Raw genomic sequence first — 18,624 nt, 5'->3', positions numbered from 1 at the left:
TGACATCATCTTCTGATCAACAAGTACTGATATAAGTATTGATGACGTCACTCTTCAGTAAATGCTGATATAAATCCTGATAAGAACTTCTAATAGTTTCTGTCCAGATATCATCAATTATATCTAACAAGACGTAACATAAGGATTCTGTGGGTCGTCCAGCCATGGTTGCCCAACTATGTCTCTACTGTCACCATTTCCAACTATCCATCTTGTGCCCGTCTGTATAAGCCGTTTTGCCTCCCAAACGCTACGCCACACAAAGCTTGTGTTATGTCCCAAAGATGAAATCAGGAAATTACCCGAGGGAAAATATCATGCTTGTAACAAGGCAGCTTACAGAATTATCATTCAAGAAAGTAAAAGATGAGAGGAAGAAGATTTAGAAGAGGGAGAAATTCTCAAATTAAAATAAAGACAACATTTTCCATAGTCTCCTCTGGATACATGGTACCATCTTCCTATATAACCAACTATCAATACATACTCCAGTACCACAGACACCTGTACCAAGAAAATAAACTAGCTAATAAAATATTGAAATAAAATCAAATTACCATATTTACTCAAATCACATTGTAATACCCCTTTTCAAATTTAACTTTCACCGCGTAAATGTTACATTGCCTCCCTCTTCAGCTAAACCTTGTCCTCAAGGTTTGAAATTAGGGAATTTCTGAATTAAATCTTCATATAGCTCCCAGGTAGCGTCTTCAGGTAGAGAATTAGACCATGTGATCAACACCAAGGTAGCAGGTCGGCCATTCTTTTTCACCAGCCTCATGACCAGAATTGCCATCGGCTCTTTTGATTCGAGATAATCCTCAAATGTTGGTAGCTCTGTTAGAGGTAGTTTTCAATCTCCAAGATTCTTCTTCAATTATGAAACATGAAAGGTGTTGTGAATTCGAGCAGTAGAAGGTTACTCGAGCTGGTAAGCCACTTTCCCAACCCTTGTTAAGACGAAAACACGTGCTAATATTCACGCAAGTATACATGATCGCAAGTAATATAGAATTAATTCTAGTTCATTCCCACAGAGACTGGTTTAGGTTAATTTCAATTAATGTACTTATGCAACAATGGTATGGTTATTATTCAATGCTAAGATGATAACAAGTTGAGAGTGTTTATAACTACGAGATATTAACTAAGAGAATTGAAGTTGATTAACTTATATAACACAAACATGGGATTCTAACTTCATTAAATACTTCATTTAATATCCTTTTCATTCTTAACCTTAGCATGCAATGGTGATGACACTAATCAGATAACACGAAACTAGTAAAAACCAACTTTCGCTGTATGAATACCCTACTACCAGACATCCACAAAAGAGATAGAAGCTGAATAGATACCAATTATATTGAGACCCTATATGTCTATAGAATTTGACAACATAACGCTTTATTGCACAAGTTATCTATCGTGATTACATAGGGCAAGTAAGATGGTTAAAATTACCTATGAATCATGCATAATAAATACATGAACCTATGCTAGCATGGCAAGTTCTAAACCCCTATATTCACTTTCCCTTCAATAGAGATTAACATGCTATCTTATAAGTTCGCGACGCTTATAAGATGAGTAAGCACAACCAATACTAGGATATCATACAATCACCACACACTAAGGTATCAAAACAAAATAACTAAAGAAATCCATAAATAAATCCGTTACAACCCCACGATAATGATTAGCCCAAAATCGAACTCATAATCACCGTGGGTTCCGATGAAAGCATGGTATTATAAACTAGGTCTTTATAAAATGAATAATAAACAAAGTACGTAATCAAGAGTATTAGGTTCAACAAAACAAGAAAACTAGCATCCAAGATTACAACTTAAAACAAAGAATCACAAGAATAAACTAGATCCTCTTCGCCTTGGTTGTATTTGTTCTCTTCGATCTTTTTGATGTCTTCTCCTTAAGCTCTGTTACGGCTTGTTATGAAAAATGATCTTAAGTTATCATTATATAGCAGCCATGATCAGCAAAGAAGTCCATAAATCAATCTTCTATTCAAAAAAGGATTCTTGAAACCCGACATGGCGTGGCCGCATGCTTCATCGGCGTGGGCGCACTGTCCTTCTGCATCATCGGCGCGGCCGTGCGCTACACTGACCTTCTGGAAAAAGTTCTTCTGCTTTCTTTTCTGGATGGCTTGAGATGGAGATCCATGAGCTTATTTCCTGAACACATTCATAGCACCAATTTAGCACCAAAACAATGCTAAATCTCCTGAGTCTTTCAACTGTGCCTGAAATGTAAAAACACATCAAAAACACAAATAACTTGAGTATAAAACATCAATCCAAGCCTTTATAGAGCATTCTAAGTGGACATAAATGCCACTTACCACACCCCCAAACTTGAACCAATGCTTGTCCTCAAGCATAGAACAGCCTCAAAGAACAAGAAATAAAAAATGCATGAATGCAAGCTACATGAATGCAACGATCCCCTCAGAATAACTAAACCAACAAATAAGCAACATCTCAACAAATGCAGTTATTCGTACAAAGATCAATCAAATCCCAAATATCAACTTACAAGCCAGAAATGTGTGTGTGCACAGATGCTTAACAAATTTACTTCTGCAACTAGATCAATAATCATGACTCACTACTCACCAATGCAATCACGAGGTTATAAATAGAATAAAAGCTAAACTCAAAATGACTGACAACACTTCAATTCTTATATCGGAGTTATTACACGGATTCATACTTTTATTCACAACACATAATAACACAAATATGCTTATTTGATCATGCAATGAGTGAGGTCCACAAAAGACTTATACAATAATACCCTTGTAGCGAGCGTTAGGTTAGCGGATCCCAGACTATGAAAGCCTTAGGTCACTAGGCACAAAATCCCCTAAGAACTTAATAACTCGAGTACTAAAGAGCCCACTCGTGATCAATTATGCATAAACACATCCTTTTTCTTTTCTTTTTTTCTCTTTTTTTCCTTTTTTTCTCTTTTTTTAACAATTTCTGAACGAGTGCATTTCGCTCCATCTCGTTCAACCCTAGACTACTCATATAAATGAGTCAGCTACTAGCCATTTGACAGCTAGCCATAATAACTAGCAATGAAATCCAATATTTCCTCCAATTTCTAAATATCCATGTTATGTTATCATTAAGAGAATATCCTAAATTATAAATATAAACAAGTGATTAAACCTCGATAAACAATAAACCATGATCATGATCTAGCACTCAAGCAACCTATAAGACTTAATGAAATTTTAATGCTTCTAGCATGCAAATCAACTCGATAGGACTTAACATCACTATATATGACATCACTACATTAGCATCAATATCACAAATCAATCAGTAAAGCAAACTTAAGGGATCGTGTTATAATGCAAATGAATAAAACTATATGCAACATGCAAAAAATAAAAAAAACTACTACATGGCAAATATGTAACTATATGAACTAACTACCATGAATATAAAAACTATATGAGACTCATACATATATATATTCCTTAACTACCACCCCCAAACTTAAAATATTCACTGTTCTCAGTGAAGGTAATACTAAGGAATCAGGCATACCTACTCAGAATCAGAGTCATCACCCTCATAGGGTGGCGTGTCAGTTGTGTCAGGAGGCGGGTACACAGAGTCCTCACCGAATACTGGCCACTAGATGCCAATTCCAGTGGCTCTGAATCCAGTCCCTAATGCCTGGGTAAGGTCCTGTGCAAAATGACTATGGATGTCATGCATCGCATCCATCATCCTCATCAAGCGCCTATACTGCGCCAAACTCAAACCAGTACTGCCCTCGGCATCTTGCTGCTGTTGCTGTGAAAAACTAGGATCAGCTCTCTGCACTCTCCAAGCTGCTCTACTAGCCTGAGCAAAACCACCAGCATAAGTCTGATCCGCTGGCCGTCCACCCGGCAAGTGCTCATATGAATAACCGAGCCCCTTCTCATCCGCCTTTCCACCGTACCACTCATGCATCACATCTATAGTCGAACTATCAATCGGGGCACTAGGCATCTGCAGCTTCTCGTGTGCTGGCCAATGAACCCCAACTACCACACACAAATTCGTCATAATCGACGCATACAGAATAGCACCCGTAGTGCTCCCTCGCAGAAACCTCAAAATCCCCTGATAAATAATAGACCACAAGTCCACATAATCACCCTGCATAATACCATACAACAGCTTCGCCCGGTCCACCGTAACATCATCCACATGGGATGAAGATATAATGTTAGCACAAATAAACGAGTTTTCCATGTATGGCCATACCTGTTCATACACGACGCAGGGAAAGTGGCATACTCGTTCGTATCCTGTTGGATTTTTAATGCAGCGGGGCATGGCAAAACACTTTTACACATACAAAATCCAAATAAAAGCATATAAATCGTGAATAAAAATTTGAGGGATCGAATCTAACCTTTTAAAATAATTCGGAGACAACGATCAGAGATCCTTAGCAGTTGCTCCTCAAGTGTGAAGCACTCCACCGGTATCCACCAAGAAAACGATGTTAAGGAGGAGGAAGGAGGTGGAGAGAATTGGGTTTTCCAAACTTTTTGGGTTTTCGGGTTCGATGTGGGTTAGAATAAAATAGGGTCTATAATAGTGTATTTATAGGCAAAATTTTCAGCTGAAATTTTCCCATAAATATTATTATTATTATCCCATTTATTATTCTCATTAATAATTAAAACACCTTTTAATCATTAATCCTTTTTCTAAACACTTTAGAAATAATTCTCTCTCTTGATTTAATTTCCAAAAATTAAATCCTTTAATTAATAATATTGAGAACTTTTCTTAATTAATTTATAATCAATTAAATCTCATTTAATCAATTATTAAATTTGCCAATTAATTATTTATTTCATAAATAAATAATTATTAGCCATTATTAATTAATTCCTCCACCATTAAATCATTCTCTTTTTATGGTGTGACCCTGTAGGTTCAATATTAAGCCGGTAGTAGAAATAAATAATAATAAAACTATTTTATCATTATTTATATAAATTCTCTAATTTATTAAATATGATTAATTAATTAATCACATTTATTCTACATCGTGAGTGATGCTTCTCAACATATCGCGACTATCCGGATAATATGAATTCACTGCTTAGAATACAAAGAACCTGTCAGTGAATAGTTACCGTACAATAAACTCCTTCTACCCTACAATGTCCCGATTAAATACAAGGCATGGATCTCGTGTCAAGCCTATCTAATTCAATCACTTGCTTACCATTTACTATGCGTAGTTCTATGCAAATTAGAAACTCCTTTCTAATTTCATTCACTCTGGCCAGAGATTCCTGAACTAGCATAAGTGGATTAGCCTTGAACATTCGCTTCCTTCACTGGAAGGGGTAGATCCTTTATTGATCATACACTATCTTCGTGTACAAATTCCTATACCCAGAAGAGCCCTAATAATTGTCCCTGGAGACTAAGAACTAAACCAAAGCATAGTTCAGTGTACATAAGATGACTATGATGACCTCAAGTCTAAGGATACTTGTACAACTATCACTATGTGAACAACTGCTGACACATGAGTGAACTCCATCAGTTGTTCAGCTGTGCGAGTCATGTTCAGTGAACTTATTCCATAATAAGCACCTACATACTAGCTATTGTATCACCACACAAATGTCTATGAGAACAGACATCCTTCATAATGAAGCAAGCATAGTATGTACCGATCTTTGCGGATTATTAATAACCAATTAGTAATCCTATGACCAGGAACTATTTAAGTTTAGAGTTATCATCTTTTTAGGTCTCACTATTATGATCTCATCATAATCCATAAAAAGCTTTACTCTAAACTATGGTATATCTTATTTAAACACTTAAATAGATAAAGCCCGTAATAAAAACAAAACAAGTCTTTATTAATATCAATAAAATCAAAACAGATTACATAAAAGTTATTCCTAAATCCTAATACACGATTGGACTTAGGACATATTCCTTTCAATCTCCCACTTGTACTAAAGCCAATCACTCTGGTATCTAATACCCATCTTGACGATCAAAGTGACTTTCATAAAGTAGCTTTGTGAGTGGGTCTGCTATGTTGTTATGTGTGTCAACTCTAATTCAATACAATATAAGAAATGTTACCGCGCTCCCACTAACCCTTTTGTAGACGCATGGTTCATCTGCGTTTTTGATAAAATCAAACTCTTTGATTATCTCATCAAAATGAATGTTCCATCTTCGAGAAGCTTGCTTTAAACCACATATGGTTCGCAGTAGCTTACACACTAGGTTTTCATTTTCCTTGGAAAGAAAACCATCTGGCTAAATGCCAGATCACATAGTCGTAGTAATTAGCAATCGCAAGCAAAATCCGAACTGATTTTAACAGGGCTACAGGTAAAAGACTTCATCAAAGTCAATCCATTGCCTTTGTTTGAATTCTTTTGCCATAAGCCTAGCCTTATAGGTCTCCACCTGGCCATCTGCTATAATCTATCTTTTGTATACCGTATACATAGATTCCATTCTGGATTTCATGGCACTATGCCATTTCTCTGAGTCAACACTACTCATAGCCTCATTATAGGTCACAGGGTCGTCATCATCAAATGATTGACAACTCATTGTCATTCTCAATGACAAGGCCATATTACCTCTCAGGTTGGCGAGACACTCTTCCTGACCTACGAATGGGCTGTTCCACAAAAGGTTGTTCAGTCAGAACAGGTGTTTCCATTTGATCCGTAGTAGTTTGTGCTTCTTGAACTTCATCAAGTTCAATTTTGCTCCCACTGTTTCCTTCAAGGATAAACTCCTTTTCCAAGAAGGTAGCATGTCTGGAGACAAACACCCGATGATCGGTGCAAAAGTAATACCCTAAAGTCTCTTTAGGATATCCCATAAAACTACATTTTACGGATCGATATTCCAGCTTATCTGGGTCAACTTACTTGACATAAGCTGGACATCCCCAAATCTTAACGTGTTTAAGACTCGGTTTCCTTTCTTTCCATATCTCATACGGAGTTTGAGGAACAGATTTGGAAGGCACCTTATTCAGTAAATATGCTGAGGTTTCCAATGCATAACCCCATAGGAATACTGGAAGATTTGCATAGCTCATCATGGACCGAACTATGTCTAACAAAGTTCGATTTCTCCTTTCAGATACTAATCTGGAGGAGTCCACTGGGAGACTATACCATTTACTTTGAGATAATCTAGAAACACTTCATTAAAGTATTCACCACCTCGATCTGATCGAAGAGTTATAATACTATGTTTGGTTGTTTCTCCACTTCATACTTATATTCTTTGAACTTTTCAAAGGCCTCAGACTTGTGTTTCATCAAACACATATCTGAATCCAGATCTATCATCTATGAAAGTAATGAAGTATAAAAATCCACCCATGGCTTGCGTAGACATTGGTCCACATACATCTGTGTGTACCATTCCTAGCAAATCTGCAGCCCTCTCTCCATGTCCACTAAATGGAGACTGCAGTGCCACTATGAAGTGAGATTTTCATCATCCCTTTTCTTTTATTAGTTTGTTCAATCTGAAGTAAATTATGTCACATACATACAGACCATTATTTAAAGCACCACGTCCATAAAGAATATTATCTCTAAGAATAGAACATTCATTATTCTCAATAATAAATGAAAAATCCACCCAAGTCTAACATGGGAATAATATTCCTCACAATCGAGGGAACAAAATAACAATTATTTCAAATAATAGTCTTGCCCGTAGGCCTATCAAATGAAATGATTCTACATCTACAGCAGCAACTCTTGCTCCATTTCCATCAGTAGAATCACCTCCTCTTCCTCAAGAGTCCTACTTCTCCTTGGTCCCTGCAATAATTTCAGATATGAGAATCACAGGCGGTATCTAATACCCAAGTAGAAATTTGATTTAATGACATATTCACTTCTATCATGAACATACCTGAATCAGAAGCGGTAGTCTCACTACCCTTCTTCTTCTTCAATTCTGCAAGGTAAACCTTGCAGTTCCTCTTCCAGTGCCCCACTTTGTTACAGTGAAAGCAAACAACTTTGCTCTTGGGGTCTTCAGCTTTTGGTGGAATCAGCGTTTTATCACCTACTTTCTTCTTCTTGGAAGAGTTCCTCTTCCTTTTCTTAGGATTCGAACCTTCACCAATTAGAAGAACAGAACTCTTCTTAGGGGGAAAATTCGATTCCGCAGTCTTCAACATGTTGTGGAGTTCGGGCAGGCTGACATCCAACTTATTCATGTGAAAGTTCACAACAAACTGCGAGAACAAACTCGGAAGCGATTGCAAGACCAAGTCTTGGCTCAGCTCCCCATCCATGGCAAAACCAAGTTGTCCAAGACGTTCAATCAAATTGATCATCTTAAGTACATGGTCATTCACAGATGATCCCTCAGACATCCTACAACCGAACAACTCCTTCGATATCTCATATCGAGCTGTCCTCCCTGCAACATCATACAACTCTTGTAGATGCATGAGGATAGTGTGAGCATCCATATGCTCATGTTGCTTCTATAGCTCAATGTTCATGGAAGCTAGCATGATGCATTGAGCAACATTTGCATCATCTATCCACTTACGATACACAACATGTTCATCATTATGTGCATCACTAGCAGGTTCATTAGGCTTAGGTGAGTCAATCACGTATTCCAGCTTCTCAATCCTGAGAACAATTCTCAAGTTTCGAAGCCAGTCAGCATAATTAGGACCAGTCAATTTGTGAGCATCTAGTATGCTCCTGAGTGATAGTGCAGAAGACATAACGTATAAAGTAAATCTGTAAATGATAAACACATAACAACACTTAGCAAATATTCGATTTCATTTCAAAACACTATATGAATCGGGTCTTTATTCATAAGTGGCTCCCACTAGTTTTCCTAATTTATTCAACCCCCTACATGAAAAATTAAGCATTCATAATGCTAGTGGGAATAGGGATCCTACATTCCATTACACAACCCCGGCTGTGGCACGAAACGCCATATAATGTTCAATAGGCAGACAACTCTTGTCAATTACATCTAATGTTATTCCCTAATCAAACTTTAGCCTCTTGAATAATTGAGTCACGGCTGTGGCACGACAAACTCAATATTCTAAGTCAAGTCTAACCCAACATTCCGTACAATTGAATCAGTCCCCAAAGGCCCACGGCTGTGGCACGTAACGACCTTTAGATTCTTATTCAATGTACACATCTCTATGTAATAGACAAGTATTTCTTTTTTCGAAATCAAAGCCCTCGGTTGTGGCACGAAACGACAATGATTCAAAAATAAAAACTACTTTCTACCATGTTGGAAGGCTATGACCGACACAAGCCCGTTATGTCATTGGCCAATTACTACTTGATATTATTTAATTTTAGAGGGATTATATTACGTTACAATCATAATCATATTATAAAGAGATTCTTCCTTTTAAATTAAATATTTCAAATCAATAATCAATAATCAGATGATTCCCAGATCGGGTGGAGCATTGTCAAGAGGCGTCACTTAATAACCCTTTCTTACAGATAGAAATCTGTTGTTGACAGAATATTCCTTTCTCTCATATCGAAAATTCATATTCAATTACGTGTTTCACAAACACAAGAATCTCATGATTATATTCATAATATTGTTCTTAAGGTTATGAAACAATTTCACTATACTAGGTTGTCTAACAAACGCCTTATGTTTATTTAAGTTCACCTAAATCTATCATCGCATGATAAACTAAGCATATATCACATATATCAACATGAATAAACATGAAGGTAGGCATGTTATATCATCTAGCATATTAGTCTAAGCATTATACATCTCTATGTATCACATGAAGCATTTAAAAGCAATTAAAAACAGTCAAAAACAGCTTTAAAACACTTCATGGAAATATAAATAGTTCAAAACTTTTATATAAACTAAAATTGATCACTCCATTAGATCCGTCTCGGAAAAACGAATCCAACGGTATATTGCACGCCCAAAACGGAGTTACGAAACTCCCAGAAAATCAATTTTAAAATCAACAGAGGGCTGTAACGCATTACAGGAACGCATTACATGACCTGTAACGCATTCCGGTGATGCGTTACACCCCTTTTTAGCCATTAAAGGGTGTAACGCATTCCGTGAATGTGCCACAGGTGTGTAACGCATTCCCGGAATGCGTTACACCCTTATATTTTATTTTATTTTGTTCAGCAGCCGCCTGTTTCCCCGGTTTGCGCACCTGACACCTCTGTACCGTGTCTGTCTTTCTCCGTGCAACTCACAGCAGCAGTACAGCAAGTAGATGACAGATATATACATACATACAATTCATATATGTATATATAATTATTTATATATCTTTATTTAAATAAGAATTTAATTGAAACAACTTCAAAAATTCATAATAAAAATCTATACATCATAAAATTATGAAAAAAATACCCAGACGATCTACAACACTTGTAGAACCCAGATCAACATTCAAAATTATTCTGAGAAATGATTTCTCATCAGACAAAATTAATCCATAATATAACTTGTAAAAATCATAATTAATTCATGCAAGCACATAAAATTCTGAAATTTTTACCACAGATCTATATGCATACAACCTACGCTCTGATACCAATGTTGGATTTTTAACGCAGCGGGGCATGGCAAAACACTTTTACACATACAAAATCCAAATAAAAGCATATAAATCGTGAATAAAAATTCGAGGGATCGAATCTAACCTTTTAAAATAATTCGGAGACAACGATCAGAGATTCTTAGCAGTTGCTCCTCAAGTGTGAAGCACTCCACCGGTATCCACCAAGAAAACGATGTTAAAGAGGAGGAAGGAGGTGGAGAGAATTGGGTTTTCCAAACTTTTTGGGTTTTCGGGTTCGATGTGGGTTAGAATAAAATAGGGTCTATAATAGTGTATTTGTAGGCAAAATTTTCAGCTGAAATTTTTCCATAAATATTATTATTATTATCCCATTTATTATTCTCATTAATAATTAAAACACCTTTTAATCATTAATCCTTTTTCTAAACACTTTAGAAATAATTCTCTCTCTTAATTTAATTTCCAAAAATTAAATCCTTTAATTAATAATATTAAGAACTTTTCTTAATTAATTTATAATCAATTAAATCTCATTTAATCAATTATTAATTTTTCCAATTAATTATTTATTTCATAAATAAATAATTATTAGCCATTATTAATTAATTCCTCCACCATTAAATCATTCTCTTTTTATTGTGTGACCCTATAGGTTCAATATTAAGCCGGTAGTAGAAATAAATAATAATAAAACGATTTTATCATTATTTATATAAATTCTCTAATTTATTAAATATGATTAATTAATTAATCACATTTATTCTACATCGTGAGTGATGTTTCTCAACATATCGCGACTATCCGGATAATATGAATTCACTGCTTAGAATACAAAGAACCTGTCAGTGAATAGTTACCGTACAATAAACTCCTTCTACCCTACAATGTCCCGATTAAATACAAGGCATGGATCTCGTGTCAAGCCTATCTAATTCAATCACTTGCTTACCATTTACTATGCATAGTTCTATGCAAATTAGAAACTCCTTTCTAATTTCATTCACTCTGGCCAGAGATTCCTAAACTAGCATAAGTGGATCAGCCTTGAACATTCGCTTCCTTCACTAGAAGGGGTAGATCCTTTATTGATCATACACTATCTTCGTGTACAAATTCCTATACCCAAAAGAGCCCTAATAATTGTCCCTGGAGACTAAGAACTAAACCAAAGCATAGTTCAGTGTACACAAGATGACTATGATGACCTCAAGTCTAAGGATACTTGTACAACTATCACTATGTGAACAACTGCTGACACGTGAGTGAACTCCATCAGTTGTTCATCTGTGCGAGTCATGTTCAGTGAACTTATTCCATAATAAGCACCTACATACTAGCTATAGTGTCACCACACAAATGTCTATGAGAACAGACATCCTTCATAATGAAGCAAGCATAGTATGTACCGATCTTTGTGGATTATTAATTACCAATTAGTAATCCTATGACCAGGAACTATTTAAGTTTAGAGTTATCATCTTTTTAGGTCTCACTATTATGATCTCATCATAATCCATAAAAAGCTTTACTCTAAACTATGGTATATCTTATTTAAACACTTAAATAGATAAAGCCCGTAATAAAAACAAAACAAGTCTTTATTAATATCAATGAAATCAAAACAGATTACATAAAAGTTATTCCTAAATCCTAATACACGATTGGACTTAGGACATATTCCTTTCATATCCCTCTTAAGCATCCAATGAGTCTCGGGAACACAAAGAGTAGTAGCTATCAAATCCAGGTCAAAATCTTCCCCCGTCTGCGTAACCCAATCATCCTGACCCTCCTGCCTCTCGGGTTGGTTGATCACCCTCCGAATAGCCTCAGCACTATACTCCACCGTCAATACCCTCACCACAGTAAAACCATTCTTGTCCGCCTTCGCGTTCGCGTAAAACTCGCGAACCATACTCATAGGCACCGCAGTTGGTGCCTCACAAAAAACAATTCACCCCATCTCCACAATCATCACCAACAACTTACCATCCCTCCCCGATGGCTGAAAACCTCGCTCATTGGCTATGAGCTTCGAAAGCAGCCTCGTATAATCTGCCTTAGCCTCCCGAGTTGAAAACCTATGCCTTACACCACCCACACTCGAAGAATCGGTGGTGCTACTGCTAACTGGGGTTCGTTGTCTTTTGGGTGCCATGGAAAGTGAATAAGTTTGAGAGAAAAGATGTGTGTATAAGAGAGATTTGTTTTTGAGAATTTGAGAAGTGATGGAGAAGTTTGTGTATAAGTGTGTGTATATATAGGAAGAGAATTAGGTTTAGAATAGAAGTGGGAATAAAATTAAGGGAATAATGGGAGTAATGGGGGTAATGGAATTTATTTGGAATAGAAATTATGGGAAGTGGAGGAGGGAAAATCTGGTACAACTGATTTTGTTTTTGATTTTTTTGATTTTCTATTTTTTTCAGCTTCAGGGACCAGCACGGCCGCTCCGCCTGGCAGCGCGGGCGCGCCGTGCTTCTGAAAAACCAGCGCGGCCGCTCCGCTTCTCAGCGCGGGCGCGCCGTGCTACTAGAGTTTTAGCGCGGCCGCCCCGCTTCTCAGCGCGGGCGCGCCGCGCTACTGTAGTTGGCACTGAATTTTTTCCTTTTTCTGATTTTTTTTTGTGTTTTTCTCCTTATTTTCTTCTTCCTCTATCTAATAATGTACAATAAAATTGGGTTGCCTCCCAAGAAGCGCTTGGTTTACGTCGTTAGCTTGACGTAGAAACTCGAGATCAAGTTGACAATAGAATGGCACTAACCACCTCGCGGTTTGCCGTATCTCCATAGTAATGCTTCAACCTATGTCCATTTACGTTGGATGCTTGGCCTGGATCATTCTCAAAAATCTCCACCGCTCCATGTGGAAACACAGTTTTGACAACAAACGGCCCTGACCACCTCGACTTCAATTTCCCAGGAAAAAGATGGAGACGAGAGTTGAACAAAAGAACTTGTTGCCCCGACACAAATGATTTGAGCACTAGACCCCTATCATGCCACCTCTTGACTTTCTCCTTATACATTTTGTTGTTCTCATACACTTGAAGCCGAAACTCATCGAGTTCATTCAATTGAAGCATCATTTTCTTTCCAGCTGCATCCATATCAAGGTTCAACTTCTTCAAAACCCAATATGCTTTATGCTCGAGCTCCACAGGCAAATGACAACCCTTACCATAAACCAACTGAAACGGTGACATGCCAAGTGGAGTCTTGTATGTTGTTCGATACACCCAAACAGCTTCATCTAGCTTCAATGACCAATCCTTCCTTGATGGACACACAACTTTCTCTAGAATACGCTTGATCTCTCTGTTAGATACCTCATCTTGACCATTTATGGTAGGTTGTAGCAATGTGATGATTCATATTATATCACTGCATCATAGCAGTGAACTTGCGATTGCAGAAATGTGATCCCTCGTTACTGACTATGAATCTTGGAGTCCCAAATCTTGTGAATATCTGCTTATGAAGAAAATTAAGCACTACCTTCACATCATTTATCGGCAAAGCCTTGACTTCAACCCATTTTGAGATATAATCAACCGCCAACAAGATATACTGATTATTGCAAGATGAGACAAATGGCCTCATGAAGTCGATTCCCCAAATATCGAAGACCTCAACCTCGAGCAACACATTAAGAGGCATTTCATCCCTTTTGGACATATTACCAACACGCTGGCAGCGATCACACTTCAAAACGGACTAATGCGCATCCTTAAACAATGTAGGCTAGAAGAATCTCGTTTGAAGGATACGAGCTGTAGTCTTTTCTCCACCTTAGTGGCATCCATAAATAGTCGAATTACAATCTCGCAAGATCCCCCCCCCCCCGTTTTGTTGTATGGAATACATCTCCTGATGATTTGGTCAGCTCCTTGCCTAAACAGAAATGGCTCATCCCACATGTACCACTTCACCTCATGAAGAAACTTCTTCCTTTAAGCAGAAGACAAGTCTGGAGGCATAATGTTGCTCACAAGGTAGTTCACAATGTCTGCGAACCACGGTTCTTCCTCTTGCACCCCAAACAGCTGCTCATCGGTAAAAGACTCATTAATTATTGTCTTATCCTGTGAAGTTGCACTTGGATCTTCTAAACGAGAGAGATGATCAGCGACTTGATTTTTAGTACATTTCCAGTCCTTGATCTCTAACTCAAATTCATGAAGTAAAAGAACCCATCGAATCAATCTAGGCTTCGAGTCCTTCTTCGGTACGAGATAGCGAATTGCAGCATGATCAGTGAAAACTGTCACCTTCGTCCCAAGCAAATAAGATTGAAACTTCTCAAAATTGTAGACAATAGCCAAAAGATCTTTTTCAGTATTAGTATAGTTCATTTGAGCGCTATTTAGGGTCTTACTAGCATAGTAGACCACATGAAATATGTTGTTCTTTCTCTATCTAAGAACTGCTCCAACTGTATAGTTACTTGCATCGCACATCATCTCAAAAGGTTCATCCCAATCAGGTGCAGTTATGATAGGTGTCGTGATTAAACTCTTCTTTAAGATCTTAAAAGCAGCTCGACACTCATCATCAAACTTGAAAGGAACATCTTTCTCTAGAATATTGCACAAGGGTTTAGAAATTTTTGAGAAGTCCTTGATGAAAAGCCTATAAAAACTTGCATGACCAAGAAAGCTGCGGACTCCCTTAATAGAAATTGGCGGAGAAAGGTTTTCAATCACCCCCACCTTGGCTTTGTCCACCTCAAGACCCTTACTAGAGACCTTGTGCCCAAGAATGATGCCCTGTTGCACCATAAAAGGACATTTCTCCCAGTTGAGAACCAGATTGGTCTCAACACACTTTTTAAGAACGGCGCCAAGATTTTATAAGCACTCGTCGAAAGATTCACCGAACATAGAGAAATCGTCCATAAACACCTCCACATTCTAACCAATCATGTCAGAGAAAATGGCCATCATACATCTCTGAAACGTGACAGGTGCACCATAAAACCCAAAAAAAACTCTTCTGAAAGCAAAAGTACCAAACAGACAAGTGATGGTAGTCTTTTCCTGATCTTTTAGAGCGATGCAAATCTGATTATAACCCGAATAGCCCCTAAAAGACAATAGTACTCATGCTCAGCCAACCTGTCAAGCATCTGATCAATAAAAGGAAGAGGGAAGTGATCCTTCCTAGTGGCTTTGTTCAACTTCCTGTAATCCATGCAAACTCTCCACCCCGTGACTGTTCGATTAGGAATGAGCTCATTCTTCTCATTAACAACAACTGTAATGCCTCATTTCTTCGGCACACACTGAACCGGACTCACCCAAGAACTGTCAGAAATGGGATAAATGATCCCTGCATCTAGCCACTTGAGAATTTCATTCTTCATAACTTCTTTCATTATCGGATTAAGCCTTCTCTATTGCTCAACCGTTGGCTTGCTACCATTTTCTAGCAGTATTTTATGCATGCAATAAGAAGGGTTGATTCCCTTGATATCTTCTATAGTCCAACCAATTGCCGACTTGAATTCTCTCAGAATTCTTAAGAGCTTTTCCTCATCACTACCTAAAAGGTCAGATGTAATAATAACAGGCAAAGTACATGCATCACCTAAAAAAGCATACCTTAAGTGTTCATCCAATGGTTTAAGCTCAAGTGTAGGAGTTTCCTCAATAGATGGCTTGAGGCGCTTTGGAGACTTGTTCAGCTCCTCCAATCTAAGAGATTCAAAAGGCATATCTAGCCTTCGCTTCCAAGGAGAAGCATTCAAATATTGCAACTACTCATCACCTTCGTCATCTTCACTATCTGAATTTCCCAACAAGGCTTTCTCTAAGGCATCAAACCTTAGTAATTGATCAGGTTCTTAAGTAACCACAGAATTGACCAACTCCACTTTTAAGCACTCCTCGTTATCAGTAGGAAATTTCATGGCATTGAACATATTAAAAGTCACATCCTGATCCAGTACTCACATAGTGAGTTCACCCTTCTGCACATCAATCAAGGTTCGGCCCGTAGCCAAGAAAGGTCTTCCCAAGATTATGGGAATCTTCTTATCCTCCTCGAAATCAAGAATTACAAAGTCTGTAGGAAAGATGAGTTTGTGTACCTTGACCAAGACATCCTTCATAATGCCTCGTGGATATGTAGTAAAGCGATTAGCCAACTATAAAGTCATATAGGTAGGCTTTGGATCTGGTAAGTCCAACTTATTGAAGATAGACAAGGGAATCAAATTGATTCTAGCCCCCGAGTCACATAAGCACTTGTCAAATGATACTTTTCCGATGGTTCAAGGAATAGTCAAGCTTCTAGGATCTTTAAGCTTCGGAGGCAACTTCTGTTGCAGCACAACACTGCATTCCTCTGTGAGAGCAACTATCTCTATTTCATCAAGCTTCACTTTCCGAGAGAGAATACCTTTCATAAACTTCGCATAACTAGGCATCTGTTCGAGAGATTCCGCTAAAGGTATGTTGATATGAAGTTTCTTGAACACCTCCAGAAACTTCTCAAACTGCTTATCCAACTTTTTCTTCTGCAGCCTCTCAAGAAAAGAAGGTGGAGGATAGATCTGTTTCTCCCCTGTATTACCCTCAGGAGGAGTGTGTCCCATAGTAGTCTTCCTTGGTTCCACATCTGCTTCCTTCTGTACTTCTTCCTCAGCCACAGATTCATCTTCCGAAACTTGAGATTTTTCAGGATTTGAAACCTTCCCAAACCTTAATATAATTGCCTTAGCTTGCTCTGTTGCTTGCTTCTTGCCTGGAACTTCCGTGTCACTAGGTAGTGAACCAGGTTGACGATTCAGCAAGGAATTGGCAATCTGACCAATCTGATTCTCCAATTTCTTTATAGACACCGCTTGGCTCTTACACATGATCCTCAACTCCTCCAATTCATATTTTTCATTAAATTATTTTAGCTGAAGTTGTTATCTTGATGCATATTACGGTTGTTGAAAACCAGGAGGTTGTATTGCTTTGCAGCATACTGCTGATAAGGATGTTGCACTGCATTCTGAGTATTGCTCCAGCTGAAGTTAGGATGATTGCGGTTGTTGGGATGATAGGTGGCTGGAACCGGTTGCTGCGACATCTGAAAGTTGCTCACGAACTGAGCTGATTTACTAGAAATAGCACACTACTATGTCTCATGCGCACCAGCACAAAGCTCACAGACACTAGTAATCTGACTAACTCCATAATTAGCCAAAAAATTCATTTTCATCATCAAAGCCTGAATTCCTGCTACCTTGCAGTAGCTGCATCTACTTCCAGAATTCCTGCTACCTTGCCCTGAGGTAGCCTCTGAGTTGGGTTCTGGTATTCATTAGCAACCATCAGTTCAATCAACTCATAAGCTTCATCATAGCTCTTAGCCCATAAGACTCCACCTGATGCTGCATTTAGCATGGGTCTAGAAGTTGCACCCAACCCGTTATAGAAACAGTTAATGATAATCCAGTCAGGCATCCCATGGTGAGTACACTTTCGAAGCATCTCCTTATATCGCTCCCAAACCTCACACAAAGACTCTCTAGACTGCTGTGCAAATTGAGTAAGAGCATTCATGATTGCAGCAGTCTTCGACATAGGAAAGAACTTAGTAAGAAACTTTTGAGCAAGATCTTCCCACTTAGTAATAGAGCCTGGTGGTTGAGAATGCAACCAACACTTAGCTTTATCCCGCAGAGAGAATAGGAAAATCCTTAGCATTATAGCATCTTCAGACACATTGTTGAGCTTGAAAGTCTCGAAGATCTCGATGAAATCTCTAATATGCATGTTAGGGTCTTCTGTCGGAGAACCCCCAAACTGAACCGAGTTCTGCACCATCTGAATCGTGCTAGCCTTGATTTCAAAAGTGTTAGCCGCGATGGCTGGTCTGACAATGCTAGACTGAATATCATTGATCTTTGGCTAAGAATAATCCATCAACGCCTTCGTATTCCCTTCTGGTTCACCCATTGCAACAAGAGCTTCTTTTTCTTTCT

At 38.0% G+C, this 18,624-nt stretch overlaps 1 non-coding gene across 1 annotated transcript; it reads left to right on the top strand.

Moving 5' to 3' along the window:
- The first annotated feature begins 18,101 nt into the window (after positions 1–18,101).
- LOC141722501 (small nucleolar RNA R71) lies at positions 18,102–18,208 on the top strand. Its single transcript, XR_012575518.1, has one exon. It is a non-coding gene; the product is annotated as a small nucleolar RNA R71 (small nucleolar RNA).
- Positions 18,209–18,624: the final 416 nt, after the last annotated feature.

The sequence above is a fragment of the Apium graveolens genome, chromosome 4 (assembly GCF_009905375.1).
Source record: "Apium graveolens cultivar Ventura chromosome 4, ASM990537v1, whole genome shotgun sequence".
Taxonomy (NCBI): Eukaryota; Viridiplantae; Streptophyta; class Magnoliopsida; order Apiales; family Apiaceae; genus Apium; species Apium graveolens.
Note: the sequence above shows the minus strand (reverse complement) of the source record. Positions and strands in the feature narration are given on the sequence as shown.